This window comes from Cryptomeria japonica, unplaced genomic scaffold (genome assembly GCF_030272615.1).
Source record: "Cryptomeria japonica unplaced genomic scaffold, Sugi_1.0 HiC_scaffold_349, whole genome shotgun sequence".
Lineage (NCBI taxonomy): Eukaryota > Viridiplantae > Streptophyta > Pinopsida > Cupressales > Cupressaceae > Cryptomeria > Cryptomeria japonica.
Window position 1 is genome coordinate 137,501 of NW_026729171.1, and position 17,047 is coordinate 154,547.

Consider the following 17,047-nt stretch of genomic DNA (forward strand, 5'->3'; position numbering starts at 1 on the left):
CCAAGGAGGGCTCCGAAGTGTGCTCCAAGGTGCGCACGATTCGGAGCTCGGTTTGCCCGGGGTGCGCACACCTTGGCTGGGTTGCGCACCCTTTGTGCGCTCCAAGGTGCGCACGAAGTCGGAGCTCGGTTTGCCCCGGGTGCGCACCTTCGCCAGGGTGCGCACCTTGATGCGCACGCCTTGGCTGGGCTGCGCACCTTGGTGGGCGCCATGGTGCGCACCTTTCGTGCGCTCCAAGGTGCGCACGAAGTCGGAGCTCGGTTTGCCCCGGGTGCGCACCTTGGTGGGCGCCATGGTGCACTCCGAGGTGCCCAAGATTGGTGCGCACCAAGGAGCGCTCCGAAGTGCGCTCCAAGGTGCGCAGGTGCGCGCGAAGTCGAAAGTTGGGTTAATTGTCCGGTTTGCCTCGGGTGCGCACCTTGCGTGCACCTTCGCCAGGGTGGGCGCCTTGGTGCGCACACCTTGGCTGGGCTGCGCACCCGGGCGCGCACACCTTGGCACCCGCGTTTCCTTCATTTTAAATTTTTTTTTTTTACAATCTCTCAAGTGGGAAATTCTATAATCTCAACTTTTTTTGCCTTTTCAGGAAACTTTTGAATGGAGCGCATCATTGGTGCGCTCCGAAGTGTGCTCCAAGGTGCGCACCTCTGGTGTGCTCCAAAGCTCTCTCCAGCTGCGTGCACCTGCCCCGGCCGCGCACCCGGCCCCGCCCAGCTTCGCTCACCTGTCCCGGGCGTCTGGTGCGGAACCTTAGAGTAAGAAACATCACCGTGCACCTTGGCCAACGTGCGCGACTCGACCGAGCGCGCACTGGCCGAGGTGCACACCGATTTCACCTGGGTGCGCGCGCAGCACCTCGGGCGCACCGGGGTGCGCGCACAACGCCCGGGTTGCACCGTGGCCTGTGTGCTCGGGGCGCCTCGGGTGCGCGCTCGGTGTCGCCCCCCGCGCGCGCGGTAGTGCGGGCAGCGCACCCCGGCCCGGCCCGGCCCCGACGAGAACGCAAACGGGCAAAAGGTTTATTCAAATAGCATTGCGACGCCCGGCGAAAAACTAAAAAAGGGTGCAACACCGGGACTTCCCGGGAGGTCACCCATCCCAGTACTACTCCGGCCCAAGCGCGCTTAACTGCGGAGTTCTGATGGGATCCGGTGCACTAACGCTGGTATGATCGCACCCGTTATGAGCTTGTCGCAGTGTGTACTTAGCAAACCGCGACCCACGTGCGAATCCACCCCGGCCACCCACCCCCGTCGAGGTGCACACCCTCCCTCGCGAAGTGCGCCCCGTTCGCCAAGTGTGAGCCCTGCCCGGGTGCGCGCACCTTGCTAGGGCGTCGGGTGTGCACCCGGCCCGGCCTACGTGCGTGCACCTGGACGGGGCGTCGTGTGCGTGCAGTGTCCCGTCTGCAACGCGGTGCCCACACACCACCTCGGGCGCAACGACCTGCGCTCACATGTGGGCCGAGTGCACCTTGGTGCATGTTCGGGGCGCCTCGGGTGCACGCTCGATCTTGCCCCGGTGCACCAAGGCGCTCGGTTTGCCCCGGGTGCGCACTTGGTGCAAGGTGGGCACCCAAAATAGGGATCAAGCACCAAAACACAAGTTTCGGGATGCAAAATGGGACCCAAGGACCACAAATGCGTTCCAAGACCCATGATGGGTCCACGAGAACAAAAATGTGTTCCGAGACTTAATAAACAAATATTGGGTTTTAGGAGAAGAAACATGCTCTGATGCCCAAAACGAGAATCGACCCCGAAAAGGCCACAGGCCAAAAGTGGGATGCGAGACAAAAAAAAATGGGACCCGAGGACCAAAATTGGGTTCCCAGGTCGAAGACAGGGCAACCGGACAAGAAACGACCTCTAAGGCTCGAAATGAGTCCCGACGACTAAAACTTGACAAGAAGCACCCATCAGGCACCCAACTCGACACCCATGGGATGCCGACCCACCCGGGCTTCCACCTAGCACACCTTGGCACCCACCCACCCTCGCACCCAACCTCGCACCCAACTTAGCACCTTTGAACCCACATTGGCACTCACCCTGACCCTGGCACCTTGGAACCCACATTGGCACTCACCTTGACCCTGGCACCCACCTTTGCACTCACCTTGGGACCCACCCTGGCTCCCACCTCGGCACCCACCCAGACACCCACCTTGGTTCCTTGGCACCCACCTTGGATCCTTGGCACCCACCCCGACACCCACCTTGGCACGCAACTTGGCTACTTGCCACCCACCTTGGCTCCTTGACGCCCACCCCGACAACCACCCCGTGACCTACCCTGGCTAGGGTTGGTGCACACCCACCCTGGTGCCCACCTTGGCACCCACCCCATGACCCACCTTGGCACGCACCTTAGTACCCACCCCGTTACCCACCCTAGGACCCACCCCGTGACCCACCTTGGCCAGGGTGGGTGCCTTGGTGCGCACAACTTGCCTGGGCTGCACACCAGGGCGGGCTCAAGATGGCACCCGCGTTCCGTTTTTTTCACTATCTTTCAAAACGGAAATTTTAAAATCTCGTTTTTTTTTTTTTTTTGCCTTTTCTGGAAATTAGTGAAGGCAGCGCATCAAAGGTGCGCAATGCTGGTGCGAACCCGGGAGCGCTCCGATGTGTGCTCCAAGGTGCGGCGTGCACGAAGTCCGAGCCCGGCTTGCCCCGGGTGCGCACCTCGCGTGCACCTTCGCCGGGGTGAGCACCTTGGCTGGGTTGCGCGCCCTGGTGCGCACCAAGGAGCGCTCTGAAGTGTGCTCCAAGGTGCGGCGTGCACGAAGTCGGAGCTCGGTTTGCCCCGGGTGTGCACCTCGGGTGCGCACCTCGCGTGCACCTTCGCTGCGGTGGGCACCTTGGCTGGGTTGCGCGCCTTGGTGGGCACCATGCAGTGCACGAAGTCGGAGCCCGGTTTGCCCCGGGCGCGCACCTCCGCCAGGGTGGGCACCTTGGTGCGCACAACTTGCCTGGGCTGCGCACCAGGAAGGGCTCAAGATGGCACCCGCGTTCCGTTTTTTTCACTATCTTTCAGAACGGAAATTTTAAAATATCGTTTTTTTTTGCCTTTTCTGGAAATTAGTGAAGGCAGCGCATCAAAGGTGCGCAACGTTGGTGCGAACCTGGGAGCGCTCCGATGTGTGCTCCAAGGTGCGGCGTGCACGAAGTCGGAGCCCGGTTTGCCCCGGGTGCGCCCTGGTGGGCACCATGGTGCGCACCAAGGAGCGCTCCGAAGTGTGCTCCAAGGTGCGGCCTGCACGAAGTCGGAGCCCGGTTTGCCCCGGGCGTGCACCGCGGGTGGGCACCTTGGTGCGCATGCCTTGCCTGGGCTGCGCACCAGGGCGGGCTCAAGATGGCACCCGCGTTCCGTTTTTTTCACTATCTTTCAAAACGGAAATTTTAAAATCTCATTTTTTTTTGCCTTTTCTGGAAATTAGTGAAGGCAGCGCATCAAAGGTGCGCACCTCGCTGCCCACCACGGTGCGCAACGCCGGTGGGCACCCGGGAGTGCTTCGAAGTGTGCTCCAAGGTGCTGCGTGCACGTTGTCGGAGCCCGGTTTGCCCCGGGTGCGCACCTCGCGTGCACCTTCGTCGGGGTGGGCACCTTGGCTGGGTTTGCCCCGGCTGCGCTCCGAAGCGGGGTTATTGGAGCGCCGCCTCTTTTTTTGTCGGAGCGTTTGGTGGGGTTTCTCGCATTGGCTCTTCCCAGGCCCGGTTGCCACCCTGGCGCGCACGAAGTCGGAAGTAGGGTTAATTGCCCGGGTGCGCACCTTTGCCAGGGTGGGCACCTTACCTGGGCTGTGCACCAGGGCGGGCTCAAGATGGCACCCGCGTTCCGTTTTTTTCACTATCTTTCAAAACGGAAATTTTAAAATCTCCTCTTTTTTTTGCCTTTTCTGGAAATTAGTGAAGGCAGCGCATCAAAGGTGCGCACCTCGCTGCCCACCTTGGTGTGCTCTGAGGTGCGCACCCGGGAGCGCTACGAAGTGTGCTCCAAGGTGCGGCGTGCACGTTGTCGGAGCCCGGTTTGCCCCGGGTGCGCACCTCGCCTGCACCTTGGCCGGGGTGGGCACCCTGGCTGGGTTTGCCCAGGGTGCGCTCCGAAGCGGGGTTACTGGAGCGCCCCCTCTTTTTTTGTCAGAGCGTTTGGTGGGGTTTCTCGCATTGGCTCTTCCCAGGCCCGGTTGTTGGGTGCGCTCCCACCCTGGCGCGCGCGAAGTTGGAAGTTGGGTTAATTGCCCGGGCGCGCACCTTCGCCAGGGTGGGCACCTTGGTGCGCACACCTTGGCTGGGCTGCGCACCAGGGCGGGCTCAAGATGGCACCAGCATTCCCTTTTTCTCACTATCTTTCAAAACGGAAATTTTAAAATCTCGTTTTTTTTTGCCTTTTATGGAAATTAGTGAAGGCATCGCATCAAAGGTGCGCACCTCGCTGCCCACCTTGGTGTGCTCCGAGGTGCCCACCACGGTGCGCTCCGAGGTGCCCACCACGGTGCGCAACGCCGGTGCGAACCCGGGAGCGCCCCGATGTGTGCTCCAAGGTGCGGCGTGCACGAAGCCGGACCCCGGTTTGCCCCGGGTGCGCACCTCGCGTGCACCTTGGTGCGCACACCTTGGCTGGGTTGCGCGGCCTGGTGGGCACCATGGTGCGCACCAAGGAGCGCTCCAAAGTGTGCTCCAAGGTGCGGCGTGCACGAAGTCCTAGCCCGGTTTGCCCCGGGTGCGCACCTTCGCCGCGGTGGGCACCATGGCGTGCACGAAGTCGGAGCCCGGTTTGCCCCGGGTGCGCACCTCGCGTGCACCTTCGCCGGGGTGGGCACCTCGGCTGGGTTGCGCGCCCTGGTGCGCACCAAGGAGCGCTCCGAAGTGTGCTCCAAGGTGCGGCGTGCACGAAGTCGGAGCCCGGTTTGCCCCGGGTGCGCACCTTCGCCGCGGTGGGCACCCTGGTGCGCACCATGGCGTGCACGAAGTCGGAGCCCGGTTTGCCCCGGGTGCGCACCTCGCGTGCACCTTCGGCGGGGTTGCGCGCCCTGGTGCGCACCAAGGAGCGCTCCGAAGTGTGCTCCAAGGTGCGGCGTGCACGAAGTCGGAGCCCGGTTTGCCCCGGGTGCGCACCTCGCGTGCACCTTCGGCGGGGTTGCGCGCCCTGGTGGGCACCATGGTGCGCACCAAGGAGCGCTCCGAAGTGTGCTCCAAGGTGCGGCGTGCACGAAGTCGGAGCCCGGTTTGCCCCGGGTGCGCACCTCGCGTGCACCTTCGCCGCGGTGGGCACCATGGCGTGCACGAAGTCGGAGCCCGGTTTGCCCCGGGTGCGCACCTCGCGTGCACCTTCGCCGGGGTGGGCACCTCGGCTGGGTTGCGCGCCCTGGTGCGCACCAAGGAGCGCTCCGAAGTGTGCTCCAAGGTGCGGCGTGCACGAAGTCGGAGCCCGGTTTGCCCCGGGTGCGCACCTCGCGTGCACCTTCGCCGCGGTGGGCACCATGGCGTGCACGAAGTCGGAGCCCGGTTTGCCCCGGGTGCGCACCCCGCGTGCACCTTCGCCGGGGTGGGCACCTCGGCTGGGTTGCGCGCCCTGGTGCGCACCAAGGAGCGCTCCGAAGTGTGCTCCAAGGTGCGGCGTGCACGAAGTCGGAGCCCGGTTTGCCCCGGGTGCGCACCTCGCGTGCACCTTCGCCGCGGTGGGCACCTTGGCTGGGTTGGGCACCATTGAGCGCTCCGAAGTGTGCTCCAAGGTGCGCACCATGGCCCTCCAAGGTGCGCAGCATGGCGTGCACGAAGTCGGAGCCCGGTTTGCCCCGGGTGCGCACCTCGCGTGCACCTTCGCCAGGGTGGGCACCTCGGTGCGCACACCTTCTCAATGTTTTCTTGCCTTTTCTGGAAATTGGTGAAGGCAGCGCATCAAAGGTGCGCACCTCGGTGTGCTCCGAGGTGCGAACCCGAGAGCGCTCCGAGGTGCCCACGAAGTCGAAAGTCGGGTTAATTGCATTGTTTTCCCCGGGTGCGCTCCGAGGTGCGCAACATCGGTGCGCACCAAGGAGGGCTCCGAAGTGTGCTCCAAGGTGCGCACGATTCGGAGCTCGGTTTGCCCGGGGTGCGCACACCTTGGCTGGGTTGCGCACCCTTTGTGCGCTCCAAGGTGCGCACGAAGTCGGAGCTCGGTTTGCCCCGGGTGCGCACCTTCGCCAGGGTGCGCACCTTGATGCGCACGCCTTGGCTGGGCTGCGCACCTTGGTGGGCGCCATGGTGCGCACCTTTCGTGCGCTCCAAGGTGCGCACGAAGTCGGAGCTCGGTTTGCCCCGGGTGCGCACCTTGGTGGGCGCCATGGTGCACTCCGAGGTGCCCAAGATTGGTGCGCACCAAGGAGCGCTCCGAAGTGCGCTCCAAGGTGCGCAGGTGCGCGCGAAGTCGAAAGTTGGGTTAATTGTCCGGTTTGCCTCGGGTGCGCACCTTGCGTGCACCTTCGCCAGGGTGGGCGCCTTGGTGCGCACACCTTGGCTGGGCTGCGCACCCGGGCGCGCACACCTTGGCACCCGCGTTTCCTTCATTTTAAATTTTTTTTTTTTACAATCTCTCAAGTGGGAAATTCTATAATCTCAACTTTTTTTGCCTTTTCAGGAAACTTTTGAATGGAGCGCATCATTGGTGCGCTCCGAAGTGTGCTCCAAGGTGCGCACCTCTGGTGTGCTCCAAAGCTCTCTCCAGCTGCGTGCACCTGCCCCGGCCGCGCACCCGGCCCCGCCCAGCTTCGCTCACCTGTCCCGGGCGTCTGGTGCGGAACCTTAGAGTAAGAAACATCACCGTGCACCTTGGCCAACGTGCGCGACTCGACCGAGCGCGCACTGGCCGAGGTGCACACCGATTTCACCTGGGTGCGCGCGCAGCACCTCGGGCGCACCGGGGTGCGCGCACAACGCCCGGGTTGCACCGTGGCCTGTGTGCTCGGGGCGCCTCGGGTGCGCGCTCGGTGTCGCCCCCCGCGCGCGCGGTAGTGCGGGCAGCGCACCCCGGCCCGGCCCGGCCCCGACGAGAACGCAAACGGGCAAAAGGTTTATTCAAATAGCATTGCGACGCCCGGCGAAAAACTAAAAAAGGGTGCAACACCGGGACTTCCCGGGAGGTCACCCATCCCAGTACTACTCCGGCCCAAGCGCGCTTAACTGCGGAGTTCTGATGGGATCCGGTGCACTAACGCTGGTATGATCGCACCCGTTATGAGCTTGTCGCAGTGTGTACTTAGCAAACCGCGACCCACGTGCGAATCCACCCCGGCCACCCACCCCCGTCGAGGTGCACACCCTCCCTCGCGAAGTGCGCCCCGTTCGCCAAGTGTGAGCCCTGCCCGGGTGCGCGCACCTTGCTAGGGCGTCGGGTGTGCACCCGGCCCGGCCTACGTGCGTGCACCTGGACGGGGCGTCGTGTGCGTGCAGTGTCCCGTCTGCAACGCGGTGCCCACACACCACCTCGGGCGCAACGACCTGCGCTCACATGTGGGCCGAGTGCACCTTGGTGCATGTTCGGGGCGCCTCGGGTGCACGCTCGATCTTGCCCCGGTGCACCAAGGCGCTCGGTTTGCCCCGGGTGCGCACTTGGTGCAAGGTGGGCACCCAAAATAGGGATCAAGCACCAAAACACAAGTTTCGGGATGCAAAATGGGACCCAAGGACCACAAATGCGTTCCAAGACCCATGATGGGTCCACGAGAACAAAAATGTGTTCCGAGACTTAATAAACAAATATTGGGTTTTAGGAGAAGAAACATGCTCTGATGCCCAAAACGAGAATCGACCCCGAAAAGGCCACAGGCCAAAAGTGGGATGCGAGACAAAAAAAAATGGGACCCGAGGACCAAAATTGGGTTCCCAGGTCGAAGACAGGGCAACCGGACAAGAAACGACCTCTAAGGCTCGAAATGAGTCCCGACGACTAAAACTTGACAAGAAGCACCCATCAGGCACCCAACTCGACACCCATGGGATGCCGACCCACCCGGGCTTCCACCTAGCACACCTTGGCACCCACCCACCCTCGCACCCAACCTCGCACCCAACTTAGCACCTTTGAACCCACATTGGCACTCACCCTGACCCTGGCACCTTGGAACCCACATTGGCACTCACCTTGACCCTGGCACCCACCTTTGCACTCACCTTGGGACCCACCCTGGCTCCCACCTCGGCACCCACCCAGACACCCACCTTGGTTCCTTGGCACCCACCTTGGATCCTTGGCACCCACCCCGACACCCACCTTGGCACGCAACTTGGCTACTTGCCACCCACCTTGGCTCCTTGACGCCCACCCCGACAACCACCCCGTGACCTACCCTGGCTAGGGTTGGTGCACACCCACCCTGGTGCCCACCTTGGCACCCACCCCATGACCCACCTTGGCACGCACCTTAGTACCCACCCCGTTACCCACCCTAGGACCCACCCCGTGACCCACCTTGGCCAGGGTGGGTGCACCCACCCTGGTGCCCACCTTGGCACCCACCCATCCTAGCACCCAGCCTGTGACCGGGCTTGGAACCCAACCTTGCACCCGTCTTGGCCAGTGTGGGTGCGCACCCATCCTGGCACCCACGTTGTGACACACCCTTTAACCCACGCACCCTAGCAGCCACGTTGGCACCCACCTTGGAACACAACCTAGCAACTTGGCACCCACCCCGTGACCCACCTTGGCATCCACCATAGCAGTCGCCCACTTGGCACCCACCTTGGAACCCAAGTTGGCACCCACCTCGGCACCCACCTTGACACTTGTGGACCCACCTTGCCACTCACCCTAGCATCGACCCATCCTAGCACCCACCCTGGCACCTTTGCACCCTAGCACTCACCCATCCTAGCACCTAACCTGTGACCCACCTTGACACTCACCCTCGCACCCACCTTGGAACCCAACCTAGCACCCACCCACCCTGACACCAACCCTAGCACCTACCCACCCTTGCACCCACCCTGTGACCCATCTTGGCACCCACCCATCCTACCACTCAACCTATCACCCACCTTCTCACCCACCTTGGCATCCACCTTAGCACCCACCCACACTGGCACCTTGGCACCCACCTCGGGCAAGGTGGGTGCACACCCACCCTGACACCCAATTTAGAACCAACCGAGCATGTTACCCACCTTGGCACCCACATTGCAGCCCACCCTAGTACCCACCCTATGACCCACATTGGCATCCACACCCTAGCACCCAGGCACCTCGACACCCGCCTTGACACGCACCCTAGCACTAAACCTGTGACCCACCTTGGAACTCACCCTAGAACCCACCCACCCTGTGAACCACCTTGGCATCCACCTTAGCACCCACCCACCTTGGCACCCACTCTAGCACTCACCCATCCTAACACCCAACTTGTTACCCACCTTGGCACCCGCCCTCGCGTCCACCTTGAAACCCACCCTAGCACCCACCCACGCAGGAGCCCACCTTGGCACCCAACCTAACACCCACGCATCCTGGCACCCAACTTGTGACCCACCTTGGAACCCACCCTAGTACCCACCTTTGAACCCACTATATCACCAACCCACCTTGGCACCCACCCTATGACCCTCTTTGGAATCCACCCTAGCACGCACCCACCCTGGCACCCACCATGGAGCGCACCCTAGCACCCACCCACCTCGGCACGCACCTCAACACCCACCTTGGTGTGCGCACTGCGCCAACCTCTCAAAGACCCTATGTGGTGCGCTCCAAAGTGTACACCTTTGGTGCGCTCCAAGGTGCGCACCTTTGGTGCACACCGAGGTGCACACCAAAGTGTGCACCGAGGTGAGCACCAAAGTGCACTCCAAGGTGCACACCAAGGCGTGCACCTTTGGTGCGGTCAATGCAAACGAATTCGGAAGTTGGGGTCGATGTCCTAATCGCTGCTGCAGACTACACGTATGAGAATCGGACAAATAGCTTTATATAGGGGAGGTGTTGCGTTTGATGGGTCGACTCCCCTGGTTGTGTGCACTGCACCAACTTCAAAGACCCTGTCTTGTTTAAGAAGTCAAAAGTTGGGGTGGATGTCCTAATCATTGCTGCAGTCTACGCATGTATGAGAATCAGACAAATAGCTTATATAGGGGAGGTGTTGCATTCGGTGGGTTGACTCCCCTGGTTGTGCGCACTGCGCCAACCTCAAAGACCCCGCATAGCAGAAGAAGTCGGAAGTCGGATTTTGGTGAGCACCAAGGCGTGCACCTTTGGTGCGGTCAACGCAGACGAATTCAGAAGTTGGGGTGGATGTCCTAATCGTTGTTGCAGGCTACACATGTATGAGAATCAGACAAATAGCTTATATAGGGGAGGTGTTGGGTTTGATGGGTCAACTCCCTTGGTTGTGCGCATTACGCCAACCTCAAAGACCTTGTTTTCGTTAAGAAGTCAAAAGTTGGGGTCAATGTCCTAATGGCTCCTGTAGGCTACACATGTATGAGAATCGGACAAATAGCTTATATAGGGGAGGTGTTGGGTTTGATGGGTCGACTCCCCTGGTTGTGCGCATTACGTCAACCTCAAAGACCTTGTTTTCGTTAAGAAGTCAAAAGTTGGGGTCGATGTCCTAATTGCTCCTGTAGACTACACATGTATGAGAATCAGACAAATAGCTTATATAGGGGAGGTGTTGGGTTTGATGGGTTGACTCCCCTAGTTGTTCGCATTACACCAACCTCAAAGACCTTGTTTTCGTTTAGAAGCCGAAAGTTGGGGTCGATGTCCTAATTGCTCCTGCAGGCTACGCATGTATGAGAATCAGACAAATAGCTTATATAGGGGAGGTGTTGGGTTTGATGGGTCGACTCCCCTGGTTGTGCGCATTGCGCCAACCTCAAAGACCCTGCATTGCGGATGAAGTCGAAAGTCAGAGTTTGGTGTGCTACAAGGTGTGGTCGAAGGTGCTCACCTAGGTGTGCACCTTTGGAGCGCAGGAAAAGTGCCCTCCAAAAGTGCGCACCTTTGGAGTGCACAAAAGTGCCCTCCAAAAGTGCGCACCTTTGGAGCGCACAAAAGTGCCCTCCAAAAAGTGCCCTCCAAAAGTGCGCACCTTTGGAGCGCACAAAAGTGCCCTCCAAAAAGTGCCCTCCAAAAGTGCGCACCTTTGGAGTGCAGAAAAGTGCCCTCCAAAAAGTGCCCTCCAAAAGTGTGCACCTTTGGAGTGCACAAAAGTGCCCTCCAAAAGTGCGCACCTTTGGAGCGCAGAAAAGTGCCCTCCAAAAAGTGCCCTCCAAAAGTGCGCACCTTTGGAGCGCAGAAAAGTGCCCTCCAAAAAGTGCCCTCCAAAAGTGCGCACCTTTGGAGCGCAGAAAAGTGCCCTCCAAAAAGTGCCCTCCAAAAGTGCGCACCTTTGGAGCGCAGAAAAGTGCCCTCCAAAAAGTGCCCTCCAAAAGTGCGCACCTTTGGAGCGCACAAAAGTGCCCTCCAAAAAGTGCCCTCCAAAAGTGCGCACCTTTGGAGCGCACAAAAGTGCCCTCCAAAAGTGCGCACCTTTGGAGCGCACAAAAGTGCCCTCCAAAAGTGCGCACTTTTGGTGCGCACCAAGGCGCTGGTTCGGTCGTTGCAGGCGAGTTCGGAAGTTGGGGTCGATGTCCTGAGCGGAGGTGCAAACTACACAGGTGTCGGAATCGGACAAATAGCTTATATAGGGGAGGTGTATGCTTCGATGGGTCGACTCCCCAGGTTGAGCGCACCGCGCCAACCTCAAAGACCCTACGGTATGGATGAAGTCGGAAGTTGGGTCCGATGACCGATTCGATTAGTAGGTATGCTCATGAGGTCGGAATTTGGGTCCGATGACCTGCCATGTGCAGGAAGGCGAATGTTGGCACTGTGCGTTGCAAGGTGCACACCAAGGTGCTGGTGCGGTCTTTTTAGTCGAGTTCGGAAGTTGGGGTCGATGTCCTGATCGGAGGTGCAAGCTACACAGGTGTGGGAATCGGACAAATAGCTTATATAGGGGAGGTGTATGCTTCGTTGGGTCGACTCCCCGGGTTGAGCGCACCGCGCCAACCTCAAAGACCCTACGGTATGGATGAAGTCGGAAGTTGGGTCCGATGACCGATTCGATATGTAGGCATACTCGCGAGGTCGGAATTTGGGTCCGATGACCTGCCATGTGCAGGAAGGCGAATGTTGGCACTGTGCGTTGCAAGGTGCGCACCAAGGCGCTGGTTCGGTCGTTGCAGGCGAGTTCGGAAGTTGGGGTCGATGTCCTGATCGGAGGTGCAAACTACACAGGTGTGGGAATCGGACAAATAGCTTATATAGGGGAGGTGTATGCTTCGTTGGGTCGACTCCCCGGGTTGAGCGCACCGCGCCAACCTCAAAGACCCTACGGTATGGATGAAGTCGGAAGTTGTGTCCGATGACCGATTCGATATGTAGGCATACTCGCGAGGTCGGAATTTGGGTCCGATGACCTGCCATGTGCAGGAAGGCGAATGTTGGGACTGTGCGTCGCAAGGTGCGCACCAAGGCGCTGGTGCCGTCGTTGCAGTCGAGTTCGGAAGTTGGGGTCGATGTCCTGGTCAGAGGTGCAAACTACACAGGTGTGGGAATCGGACAAATAGCTTATATAGGGGAGGTGTATGCTTCGATGGGTCGACTCCCCGGGTTGAGCGCACCGCGCCAACCTCAAAGACCCTACAGTATGGATGAAGTCGGAAGTTGGGTCCGATGACCGATTCGATACGTAGGCATATTGGCGAGGTCTGAATTTGTGTCCGATGACCTGCCATGCGCAGGAAGGCGGAATTTGGGTCCGATGACCGAGTTGATGGCGTGCCATGCGCAGAAAGGCGGAATTTGGGTCCGATGACCGAGTTGATGTTGATGGCCCGCCATGCACAGGAAGGCGGAATTTGGGTCCGATGACCGATTTGAAGGCGTGCCATGCGCAGAAAGGCGGAGTTTGGGTCCGATGACCGAGTTGATATTGATGGCCCGCCATGCGCAGGAAGGCGGAATTTGGGTCCGATGACCTGACATACGCATGGAGTCCGACTCGGGGGCCGATGTTCGATTCGATGACTTGCATTGTGGGTAAAGTCGGAAGTTGTGGTCTTTGACCCGATTCGATGACCAGACTTCGGCTGCTTGAGAATCGGACAAATAACTTATATAGGGGAGGTAGTGTTCTCGAGCATCCTCCCCCCGTGCCCGTTTATGTCGATTGATGCTGGTGCTCGACTGGTTGGAGCGCTCGGATGCAAAAATCTTGCACCAGGATTTATCGATTGTGATGGACACGGCAAGTCTCCTGATTGCTATGCAGGAGCTCATCGTGAATCTCTATGCGGCCTTGGTATGGACTCGACCTGCGGAATGGTTCGGCAATGGTAGTCGCTCCAACACGTCCTTGCAATGGCCACAGAGGTGATTCGACTAGAGCTCCAGTCTAGCTTTTGGGTTGCTTGGCGGACTGGTATAGCCGCGATCGAGTTCCGGCCATGAACGTTTTAGATAGCTCTTGGGCTTTCTGGGACGGAAGTCGGAAGTTTGGGCTGTTGTCCGATTTGATGACCATTCTTCGGATGTGTGAGAATCGGACAAATAACTTATATAGGGGACTGTGTTGTCTCACGCAGCCCCCTCCGTGCCCCTCTATCTCGACCGATGTTGGTGCTTGAAAGGGTTGGGATCGCTCGGATTTATAAACGTGCACCACCATTTGTCGAGTGTGAGGGACGCGGCAGGTCTCCTAAATGCTATACGGGCGCTCTCTGAGAATCTCTATCCGGCCTCGACACAGACTAGTCTTGCTGAATGGTTTGGCACTGGTAGTCGATCCAACACGTCGTTGTTGTGGCCGCCTAGGCGATTCGATTCGAGCCCCCGTCTAGCTTTTGGGTTGCTTGGCGGATTTTGCCCTATCCGCAAGTGAGCTCGGTCCCTAAACGTTCGAGAAACCCGATTGCTATGCGCCGACTCTCTTTCTTGCGAGCCTCCATCTAGCTTTTGGGTCTCTACGGAACGGAAGTCGGAATCTGGGACCGTTGTTTGATTCGACGAGGCAGACTACGGTTGTGCGAGAATCGGACAAATAACTTATATAGGGGAGGTGTTGACTGGAGCATTCTCCCCCGTGCCCCTCTAACTCGACCAATGCTGGCGCTCGAACGGTGGTAGCGCTCGGATTTTCGTTGAGCGCCAGCATTGGTCGATTTAGAGGGGCATGCGAGATTCCCGAATGCTATGCGAGGGCTCTAACGGAAATGTCTATTGGTTTCGGTATGGATGCAATTGCGAGTGGTTCGGCAAAGGTAGTCGTTCCGATGCGTCCATGTCGTGGCCAAATCGATAATTCGATTTGAGCCCTCGTATAGCATTTGGGTCTCTCGATGTGATTCCGCATTCCAGTCCCTTTGGGCACTGCTTGAGCCGCATCCCAGGGGGTTCCCTTCCCAATAATCTGCCTCGCAACCCGATTGCTATGCGGTGAGGCTCCTCGGCCGCCTCGGAACTATCTGTGTATCAGACGCATCGCGGGATAAGGGGTTGGCAACGGTAGTCGCCCCAAGCGCGTCCGATGCTTGGACCATTCCGAGGCGGCCCTGAAGCCTCTTCCGTCTAGCCGTTGGGTCCTTCTCGCCGCATCCCTTGCCTCGCACCCCGATTGCTATGCGGTGAGGCTCCTCGGCCGCCTTGGAACTATCTGTGTATCAGACGCATCGCGGGATAAGGGGTTGTCACTGGTAGTCGCCCCAAGCGCGTCCGATGCTTGGACCATTCCGAGGCGGCCCTGAAGCCTCTTCCGTCTAGCCGTTGGGTCCTTCTCGCCGCATCCCTCGACTCGCACCCCGATTGCTATGCGGTGAGGCTCCTCGGCCGCCTTGGAACTATCTGTGTATCGGACGCGTCGCGGGATAAGGGGTTGTCACTGGTAGTCGCCCCAAGCGCGTCCGATGCTTGGACCATTCCGAGGCGGCCCTGAAGCCTCTTCCGTCTAGCCGTTGGGTCCTTCTCGCCGCATCCCTCGCCTCGCACCCCGATTGCTATGCGGTGAGGCTCCTCGGCCGCCTTGGAACTATCTGTGTATCGGACGCGTCGCGGGATAAGGGGTTGTCACTGGTAGTCGCCCCAAGCGCGTGCGATGCATGGACCATTCCCAGGCGGCCCTGAAGCCTCTTCCGTCTAGCCGTTGGGTCCTTCTCGCCGCATCCCTCGCCTCGCACCCCGATTGCTATGCGGTGAGGCTCCTCGGCCGCCTTGGAACTATCTGTGTATCGGACGCGTCGCGGGATAAGGGGTTGTCACTGGTAGTCGCCCCAAGCGCGTCCGATGCTTGGACCATTCCGAGGCGGCCCTGAAGCCTCTTCCGTCTAGCCGTTGGGTCCTTCTCGCCGCATCCCTCGCCTCGCACCCCGATTGCTATGCGGTGAGGCTCCTCGGCCGCCTTGGAACTATCTGTGTATCGGACGCGTCGCGGGATAAGGGGTTGTCACTGGTAGTCGCCCCAAGCGCGTCCGATGCTTGGACCATTCCGAGGCGGCCCTGAAGCCTCTTCCGTCTAGCCGTTGGGTCCTTCTCGCCGCATCCCTCGCCTCGCACCCCGATTGCTATGCGGTGAGGCTCCTCGGCCGCCTTGGAACTATCTGTGTATCGGACGCGTCGCGGGATAAGGGGTTGTCACTGGTAGTCGCCCCAAGCGCGTCCGATGCTTGGACCATTCCGAGGCGGCCCTGAAGCCTCTTCCGTCTAGCCGTTGGGTCCTTCTCGCCGCATCCCTCGCCTCGCACCCCGATTGCTATGCGGTGAGGCTCCTCGGCCGCCTTGGAACTATCTGTGTATCGGACGCATCGCGGGATAAGGGGTTGTCACTGGTAGTCGCCCCAAGCGCGTCCGATGCTTGGACCATTCCGAGGCGGCCCTGAAGCCTCTTCCGTCTAGCCGTTGGGTCCTTCTCGCCGCATCCCTCGCCTCGCACCCCGATTGCTATGCGGTGAGGCTCCTCGGCCGCCTTGGAACTATCTGTGTATCGGACGCGTCGCGGGATAAGGGGTTGTCACTGGTAGTCGCCCCAAGCGCGTGCGATGCATGGACCATTCCCAGGCGGCCCTGAAGCCTCTTCCGTCTAGCCGTTGGGTCCTTCTCGCCGCATCCCTCGCCTCGCACCCCGATTGCTATGCGGTGAGGCTCCTCGGCCGCCTTGGAACTATCTGTGTATCGGACGCGTCGCGGGATAAGGGGTTGTCACTGGTAGTCGCCCCAAGCGCGTCCGATGCTTGGACCATTCCGAGGCGGCCCTGAAGCCTCTTCCGTCTAGCCGTTGGGTCCTTCTCGCCGCATCCCTCGCCTCGCACCCCGATTGCTATGCGGTGAGGCTCCTCGGCCGCCTTGGAACTATCTGTGTATCGGACGCGTCGCGGGATAAGGGGTTGTCACTGGTAGTCGCCCCAAGCGCGTCCGATGCTTGGACCATTCCGAGGCGGCCCTGAAGCCTCTTCCGTCTAGCCGTTGGGTCCTTCTCGCCGCATCCCTCGCCTCGCACCCCGATTGCTATGCGGTGAGGCTCCTCGGCCGCCTTGGAACTATCTGTGTATCGGACGCGTCGCGGGATAAGGGGTTGTCACTGGTAGTCGCCCCAAGCGCGTCCGATGCTTGGACCATTCCGAGGCGGCCCTGAAGCCTCTTCCGTCTAGCCGTTGGGTCCTTCTCGCCGCATCCCTCGCCTCGCACCCCGATTGCTATGCGGTGAGGCTCCTCGGCCGCCTTGGAACTATCTGTGTATCGGACGCATCGCGGGATAAGGGGTTGTCACTGGTAGTCGCCCCAAGCGCGTCCGATGCTTGGACCATTCCGAGGCGGCCCTGAAGCCTCTTCCGTCTAGCCGTTGGGTCCTTCTCGCCGCATCCCTCGCCTCGCACCCCGATTGCTATGCGGTGAGGCTCCTCGGCCGCCTTGGAACTATCTGTGTATCGGACGCGTCGCGGGATAAGGGGTTGTCACTGGTAGTCGCCCCAAGCGCGTCCGATGCTTGGACCATTCCGAGGCGGCCCTGAAGCCTCTTCCGTCTAGCCGTTGGGTC

General features: G+C 60.3%; 2 non-coding genes across 2 annotated transcripts; both read right to left on the reverse strand.

The window, feature by feature from the left end:
- Nucleotides 1-1,060: 1,060 nt before the first annotated feature.
- On the reverse strand, nucleotides 1,061-1,179 carry LOC131870811 (5S ribosomal RNA). Its single transcript, XR_009369113.1, has one exon. It is a non-coding gene; the product is annotated as a 5S ribosomal RNA (ribosomal RNA).
- Nucleotides 1,180-7,095: 5,916 nt separating this feature from the next.
- LOC131870812 (5S ribosomal RNA) lies at nucleotides 7,096-7,214 on the reverse strand. The gene has a single exon (XR_009369114.1). It is a non-coding gene; the product is annotated as a 5S ribosomal RNA (ribosomal RNA).
- Between the last annotated feature and the right edge of the window lie 9,833 nt (nucleotides 7,215-17,047).